Raw genomic sequence first — 8,610 nt, 5'->3', positions numbered from 1 at the left:
AGAACTGTTATGGCCACCGTTATGAGAACTCACGCTCACTCGGCCACCCTGGCAGGGTCCCTGTGCCTGTGAAAGGGGCTGTGCTTGTGCTGCTTTTGTGCTTAGCTCTCCCCGCCATGGGGCCCTTTCCTTTCTCGTTTTTTTCTCGGCAGGAGCAGCAATAAGGCTGTCCCGATGCACATCTCAGTGTGGCATTCTGGTTCTGCCAACCTTGGGTATAGGTGTGCCTGGTTCTGGGGGGCCTGTGCGTGTGCTAGAAAAGAGACAGCAATCACTGCAGCCTTCCAGCCACCAAGACATGTGCATGATGACACAGAAGTCCCTCTGGGTTTCCAGAAATCTTTGGGAAGGGGGTTCTGGGGATCCCACACTGCCGAAGAGGAAGCCGCAGAGCTGGGTTTCTCTACCACGGCACTTTCGGACTTCTGCGTTGTAGGGGGGCTGTCCTGTGCACTGTGGGACGTTGAGCAGCATCCCTGACCACCACCCACCAGATGCCCCCTGATTGTGACAACCAAACATGTCTCCAGACATTGCCAAATGTCCCCTAGTGGGCAAAATCATCCCCGGGTAAGAACCACTAGCTCAGAGCACTCCTGTTTGAGCATTAATAACTAGAGGATAATGCCCGGGGCCCCTAGATTTCCTAACACTTTGGGTTTCTTGCTGTCCATTTGGGAATATTAGAAAAACACAGAAAAGTTGAAAGAAGCAAATCAAGCTCACCCAAAATCCTACACTCAATGGCTAACTTCTCTTAATAATTTGGCATATTTCCTTCTGGTCATGTTTTCTTTATACTTGATAATCCTACTAGCCATGATTTATGGAGGACTTACCTTCTAGCCACGATTTATGGAGGACTTACCTTCTAGCCACGATTTATGGAGGACTTACCTTCTAGCCACGATTTATGGAGGACTTACCTTCTGCAAGGCATCCTGCTAAGTACTTTCCATGCTGGTCTCATTAAATCCCCCCAACACTCCTACAAGATGATACTATTGTTATCCCATTTCACAGATGAAAAAACTAAGGCTCAGAGTTCATTTAACATCACGTCATGGGCATTTTTCCACATTATCCTTCAAAAACATCATTTTCAATTGCTGAATAATGTTTGATCAATCAGACACCTGGGGCCGCCTTATTTTCTTTACTTCTTCCAAGTTGCTGGCATATTCCACAAACATTTCTGAGTCACCTACACTGGGCTAGGATCACACTAGAGGCTGAGGGCAAAGATGAGTCACAATTCCTTCCCACAAGCACACACCATTTTATGCCCAGGGACTGTGTGGGCGAGTGCACGAGTGAGGGGTCGAGAGACCTTGTGCCCCTAGATGCTCAGCAATCAGGTCTCCGTCCACTTCTACCCCCAGGGGGCGGTGCAGCATGATTACTGCAAAAGTCCTCAAGGCTAACCATGTTTGGACCCGAATTCACACAACGCACGATGCCTCAAACACAGGTTTGATCTTTTGTCGATTGTCTCTAGGGGCAGTTGGGCTACATCGGTGAAAGACATTAGAAAGAGTTGTTCACCAGTGGTTCATGCCTGTAATCCCAGCACTTTGGGAGGCCGAAGTGGGCAGATCACTTGAGGCCAGGAGTTCCAGACCAGGCTGGTCAACATGGCAAAACCCCATCTCTACTAAAAATACAAAACATTAGCTGGGTGTGGTGGCGCACACCTGTAATCCCAGCTACGCAGGAGGCTGGGGCAGGAGAATCGCTTGAACCCAGGAGGCGGAGGTTGCAGTGAGCTGAGATCATGCCACTACACACCAGCCTGGGAGATAGAGTGCGACTCTGTCTCAAAAAAAAAAAAAAGGTTGTTCACACAGGAGCTGTTTGTCATTATCTGGCTTCTCTCCCAGTGGATATAAAACATATCCCGTCACGTGGGGTGCGAGAACATCTTTGCCATTACCAAGAGGGGTCACATTGGAGAAGGCTCGTGTCCTTTTCTGAGGAGTGCCACCTCTCCCCACGGCTGCAGGTCCCGCCTCTGGGCAGATGTAATCACAGTCCTGCCTCCAGGTTTTCCCTCTCTCCCGAGCTGCAGCCTCTTGCTGCCTGGTGGGAGGCCTCTCTCGGGTCAGTACCCATTACATCAACAGGGTTCATTCACCTGCACTCTGCAGGCCAGGCCGGAGTGTGGTAGTGCAATCATAGCTCACTGCAGCCTTGACCTACCAGGCTCGAGCAATCCTCCCACCTCAGCTTCCTGAGTAGCTGGGACTGCAGGTGTGCGCCACCATGCCAGGCTAATTACTTAATTTTTTGTAGAGATGGGGTCTCACTGTGTTGCCCAACCCAGGCTGGTCTCGAACTCCTGGCTCAAGTGATCCTCCTGCCTCAGCTTCCCAAAGTGTTGGAGTTACAGGCGTGAGCCACGGTAACATACAATCTGGCCAGGCTGTATGTTATATTGTGTGATTCCGATGATAAGTTCTGGAAAAGACCAGTGGTTACCCTTGGTGGGGAGGGAATGATTTGGAGGGGCTTGCAGGGACCCTCTAATATGATAGAAACTTGTCTTATTTGGGGGGAGCCATTGATAGTCTCTGAGCAGGGGAACAGCCACAGAAGGTAAGGACAGTCACAGGGGACTTCCAGGAGGTGTGGCTTCCTTGGGCTTTCCTATCACCCAGTCCCTGGGAGGGGCAAGGACAGCAGCTGTGGAAGCTCCAAGGAGCATGCCCAAGGCCCTCTGCCCTCACACACGCCTTGGCAGACCTCGGGCTCACACAGCCTTGGGAATTCCCCCCACTTCTGCTTCTGGCTCCTTGAAGCTGTCCCTCCAGCACGGAACTAATACAGATAGCTCCCATCTCCTAGAAGGAGAAATCGGGGCCTGAGAAGGCGGTGGCATGCCCGAGGCCTCATAGAGTGAGTCCAGGGGTGGTGGAAGGAGGCAGCCCCCTCTGCTCCCTCAGCAATCTTTGGCACCACCTCCTGCCCGGCACCCAGCTCTGTAGAGGCTTCGTGGATGGGCAGTGCCCAGCGACTGCCTCCCAGTGATCCCCTCTCCCAGCTGGGGATGCTGTGAGCACAGAGTGGCCTCCAGAGAGGAGCTCTGTGGCCGATGAGAAGTCATGCCAGGACCTGGCTTGGAGAATTGGAGATCTGGAGATTTGGGGACTTCTCCAACCCCTTCTCAAAGAGTCAGCCTTTGGTGACTGGTGGCCCCAGAAAGTCTTAGGAGTTTACTCCCCAGTCTGTGATTTTTCATGCTGTGTAGCCTTAGGCAAGTCACTGAACCTCTCTGGACCTCCTTTTGCTCATCCATAAAATGAGGTTAAAAATAAGACCTAACCTCACAGGGTAGCTCGACTTCTGCTATTGTCAAGGATAATTGTTTACAGTGCACCAGGCACTATGACCATCCCCTGTTACAGATGAGGACTGTGAAGCTCAGAGAGACAGATGGCAAAGACAGAAGCAGGCATCTGACTGACTTCTGTCTCCTTCCCAAGTCTTCTGGGAATGAAAAATCCCTGCCTCGTGTGACTCTTATCTGAGTGGGAAGGACAAATTAGCAGTGGCCGCTTGGTGGCATGAGCAGACACAGAGGTGCCCATTCTACACGTGGAAAGATTGAGGCCCCAGATGGAGGAGGAATGATGTGGAGTTACCTGTTGGCCAACGACGCTGGTCTCTGTGCCCAGGACTGGGGCAAAGACGGGGTGAAATACTGCCCCGCAGGAAGTAGGGCGATGGGGGATGAGCAAAGGAGGAACCCAGAGACATGGCTGGATCCAAATAGATCTCCAGGGCCTGGGGGAGCTGAGCCCCTAACAGTGGAGACAAAAGGCAGAGATGGCAGGAGGCGTGGGGCATGGGTGGGACGAGTGAGAGGGCCAGATTGCCCAGACAGGCAGATATATAGGTGAGTGGGCAGCAAGTGAGGAAGCTGGAAACTTCCCGTGGACTCGGGCAGTGGGGAGCCATTGATAGTCTCTGAGCAGTGGAACAGCCACAGAAGGTAAGGACATTCACAGGGGACCTCAGGAGATGTGGCTTCCTTGGGCCTTCCCGTCACTCAGTCCCTGTGAGGGGCAGGGACAGCAACTGTGGAGCTCCAAGGAGCATGCCCAAGGCCCTCCGCCCTCACACACGCCTTGGCAGACCTCTGGGCTCACACAGCCTCGTGAATTCACCTGCTTGCCTGCTTGCTTATTGGTTTGCTTGCTTCTTAGGGTGTATTTTACACACAGTAAAAAGCACCAATTGTAAAAATGCAGTTCAGTGAGTTTTGGCAAATGCAGACACCCGTATGACAACCAACCAGACCAAAATAAAACATGTTTCCATCATACCAGAGGTTCCTGCAAGCCCCTCCTAATCATTTCCCAGCCCCAAGAGCAACCACTGATCTCTTCCAGAACTTCTTATCATTAGAATCACACAACATACAGCCCAGCCGGATTGTATGTCACCGTGGCTCATGCCTGTAACCTCAACACTTTGGGCGGCCAAGGCAGGAGGATCAGTTGAGCCGGGAGTTTGAGACGAGCCTGGGTTGAGCAACATAGCAAGACTCCCATCTCTACAAAAAAAATAAGTAATTAGCCTGGCATGGTGGTGCACACCTGCAGTCTCAGCTACTCAGGAAGCTGAGGCAGGAGGATCGCTGGGGCTTGGTAGGTCAAGGCTGCAGTAAGCTATGATCACGCCACTGCTCTCCAGCCTGGGCAACAGAGTGGGACCCTGTCTCTAAAAAGAAAAAAAATACAGCCTTTTGTGTCTAGCTTCTTTCAGTCAGCATGGTGTCTTCGAGATTCGTCCATGCTGGCGTGTGAATCAGTGCCTCACTCCTGTTTATTCAGAATAATATTTCCTTGCATGGATGGACCACAGTTTATTTATCCATTCACCAGCTGATGGATATTTGGATTGTTTTCAGTTCGGGGATCTTACGAACAAAGCTGCTGTACACATTTGTACCAGACTTTGTATGAACATCTGTTTTCATTCTCTTGGGGAAATATCTAGGAGTGGGATTTCTGGTTTGGATGGGGAGTACATGGTGAGTACATGTCTAACTTTATAAGAAACTGCCCAACTGGTTTCCAAAGTGGCTGTATCATTTTGCATTCCCACCAGCAACATGTGAGTGTTCTAGCTTCTCCACATCCTCACCAGCACTGGGTGTTGTCAGTCTTTCTAATTTTAGTCCTGCTGGAGGGTGTGAAGTGGCATCTAACTGTGGCTTTAATTTGCATTTCCCTGATGGCTAATAACCTCAAGCATCTATTACAACAGCTTTCCTGGAACCTCCACCTGGAGGTTGAGCAGACCCTGAGACTCAACTTGGCTGAACCCCAGCTCAGGATGCTCCTCCCACCACCAGCCCTGTAACCTCCTTCTATGGCTTTCCCAGCCACCCCGTTGCACCCCCATCAGGACAGCTGCCCAAGTCAGAAACCTGAGATTTCAACCTCCTCCTTTCTCACTTCCATCAGCAACTCCTACCCTTCCTTCTTCCCAATTATCTCTCAATTCCACAATTTCTTTGCACCCTGCTCTAGTCCAGGTTCTCCTCATCCTCACACAGCCTCTTCCTCCTCCTGGCTCCTTCCAGCTGCCCCCACCTTGTCCGTTCCCCTGGGACAAACTCCTGTGCCCATGATGTTGTTCCCACTGCCTGGAACTTTCTTCCCTCTATCCCTTCCCTCCCAAGTCAATAACTCTGTGTCCTTCAAGTTTCAACTATGATTTTCCTAACCCATGCTCCCTAGCTCTGGTCCCATTGCTCTCAGCATCTCTCCTCTGAGCTCAGGGCCCAGCCATAATCTGATCTTTTCCTGGGTGATTATTTAATCAATCTGTCCCCCTGTAGACCATGAGCCCCAAAGGGGTCTCAAACTCCTGGCCTCAAGTTATCTGCCCACCTTGGCCTTCCACAGTTCTGGGATGACAAGCCTGTCCTACTCACATGGCATCCCAGGGCCTCTCACAGTGCCTGGTACATTCCATAGTAATTGGTGGCTTGGCTGAGTGGCAAAGAGGGATGGGATCTGGGGAAAGAATTTGGGGAGCCCTTGCCAGATCTGCTGCTGGATGAAGCACCCCCAGGGTGGCAGCCCCAGCCTGTAAGAGACAAGGGATCTGGAACAAACCGAGCCCATCATCCCCCGCCCCCCATTTCCTGTCTACCCTCCTTCCTCCCCTGCTGGCAGAGCTGAGGTCAGCACAGCGTGGTTTCCTAACCGCGCAACCTGCCAGAGCAAGTGGTTCGGCTTTCTGAACCTCAGTTTCCCTGGCAAGAAAATGGAACAATCATTGCAACCACATTATGGGGTTGCGTCCTAAATGAGGTAATGCAGACAAACTGTTTGGCAAGGCACTAGGTATGCAGTAAGTGCTCAGTAAAGGCCAGCTACTTGCCCCTGGCCATCCCTCTTAGTCCTAGGCCCCAGCTCTGCTGTGTTGTGTTCTCTGCAATGAGAGGGCTGTGCCATACTCGGTTACCCTCCCAAGTAACAGCGCCTTCCCTCAGCAGCCAGAAGCCACAAAGGGTGACTAATGGGGGACTTCCAGGAGCCAAGGCAGGTCAGCAGGGCTGAGGCTTTGGGGTGTGGGATTCCCCCAGAACCCCGCTGTGATCTCGAGGACAGCATGACACAGTGGTAAGATCCTGGCTTTCAGGCCTGGGTTCCAATCTCAAATCCTCTTCATGACCTGGGGCAGGTGACTTCACCTAGCTCTCAGCCTCAGTTTCATCTTCTGTAAAATGGGGAGAATACTAGAACCTTCTGTGAGAGCTGTTTGAGGGGATTCACAGGGATATTGCAGCTGTGTGTGTGTTAAGGATGTGTTTGCTGAATGGATGAGTGGGGTGATTCAGGCTGGCAGTCCTCAAGGGCATGGGAGGCCCAGGCAGGAGGGGAGGGCACAGGGCTGTGCAGGAGCCAGACTACATCTGCTCGTGAGAGCTAATCAGCAAAATTTTCAGAATTTTGTGTCAGTTGTTTAATAAACTAAATTCTATTATATTAAAAGCCAAGGTCATCAATACTCAAAACTCACTAATTCCTAATAATTGTACTACATTATTTCGATGATCGATGCTCTTGTTACTAACATTTATCGTATCATCGACTATATAATGGTTGGTAGCTCAAAATCGGCTGTGGGAGTATTTTCATGGAAGACATTGGCAAACGCTACACATCAGGCCTTTTTCCCATTGGAAGCCAGTTGTTAAACACTTACCAGCACGCCACTGGCTCTGGGGCTCCTTCCTGGCTGAATGATCGCCAAGTCTGGACCAAGGGAAACGCAGGCTTCCGCCTCCTCTAAGAGCTGGCGGCGGGCGCCCCCTGGTGGCCGCTTCAAGCACCCAGCTTCGCCCACCCTGAATGAAATCCCACACCTTGGAGAGAAAGAAAACTGTAAAGGGAAGGTAGCCCTCTTCCAATGCAAATGGAAAGCTGTGGTTACACAGCATCCTCAGGAGCTGTCAGGGAATAGGGGGAAGCTCCCAGGAAGACGAGGTGACAAGATCCCTGGGGAACAACTCAGAGGTCCCCATGTCCTTCAACCTGAGTCCACAACCCCCTGCTGTGGAGCCTTCAGCTCCTCTTCTCTGATTTTTCTGATCCCTCCCAAAGGGGAGGTAGACTCAGTCTCTCCTGACCCGTCAGCCTGGCGACCCCGGGTGTTAACTGACCCAGCCCACGGCAGACACTCCCACCCTCTTCCATCAGCGCCCCCAGGACACTTTGAACACACCTGACTGAGTGTATCAGATTTGATCCTTCTAGTTCAGGGGAGGAGATAGAAACTGCATTTCCAACATGTGTGGGCCCTCTCCCCACTCCTCCCCAATGCTGTCCCAAGGCCCCTCCCCCTGATAGCTCTTTCCTGCCTTTCCTTTGTCTCTTCACCCAATCACTCTCTCCCAAGCCGCAGTCAACCCCTGCCAGACTCAACCTTCTCTGTGAACTTCCCTTTTCCAGGCTAACCTTGGGGGCAAGGAAAGAAGTCCTTCACTTCCAAGGAATAGGCCATTGAAGGTATTTTTTTTCTTTTTTCTTTTTCCTTTTACTTTTTCTTTTTCTTTTTTTTGAGACAGCTTTTCACTGCTGTTGCTGCCAAGGCTGGAGTGCAATGGCATGATCTCGGCTCATGCAACCTCCACCTCCCAGGCTCAAGTGATTCTCCCATCTCAGCCTCCTGAGTAGCTGGGACTACAGGCGCACATCCCTGCACCTGGCTAATTTTTGTATTTTTTTTGTAGAGACAGGGTTTCACCATGCTGCCCAGGCTGGTCTCAAACTCCTGAGCTCAAGCCGTCCTCCTGCCTTGGCCTCCCAAAGTGCTGGGATTACAGGTGTGAACCACCACACCCGGCCGGAGGTATTTTTCAAGAAGAAAAATAAAGATTATCCCCTGAGATGACTTTTATTCCTGTCCTAGAAGGTAGAACAGAGTCTGTTTTAAGCAGTAGCTTCTTTCTGTATATATGGAAATGACCGGAAGGTATTTCTTTGGGAGCAGAAGACCAAGAACTCTCCAAATCCTAGTTTTCTAATCCGACTGAAACTGCCTTTGCAAAAATTATAACTGAGGAAATTATGACAGTGAAAGGACCAGACC

The sequence above is a fragment of the Macaca nemestrina genome, chromosome 10 (assembly GCF_043159975.1).
Source record: "Macaca nemestrina isolate mMacNem1 chromosome 10, mMacNem.hap1, whole genome shotgun sequence".
NCBI classification, from domain to species: domain Eukaryota; kingdom Metazoa; phylum Chordata; class Mammalia; order Primates; family Cercopithecidae; genus Macaca; species Macaca nemestrina.
Note: the sequence above shows the minus strand (reverse complement) of the source record.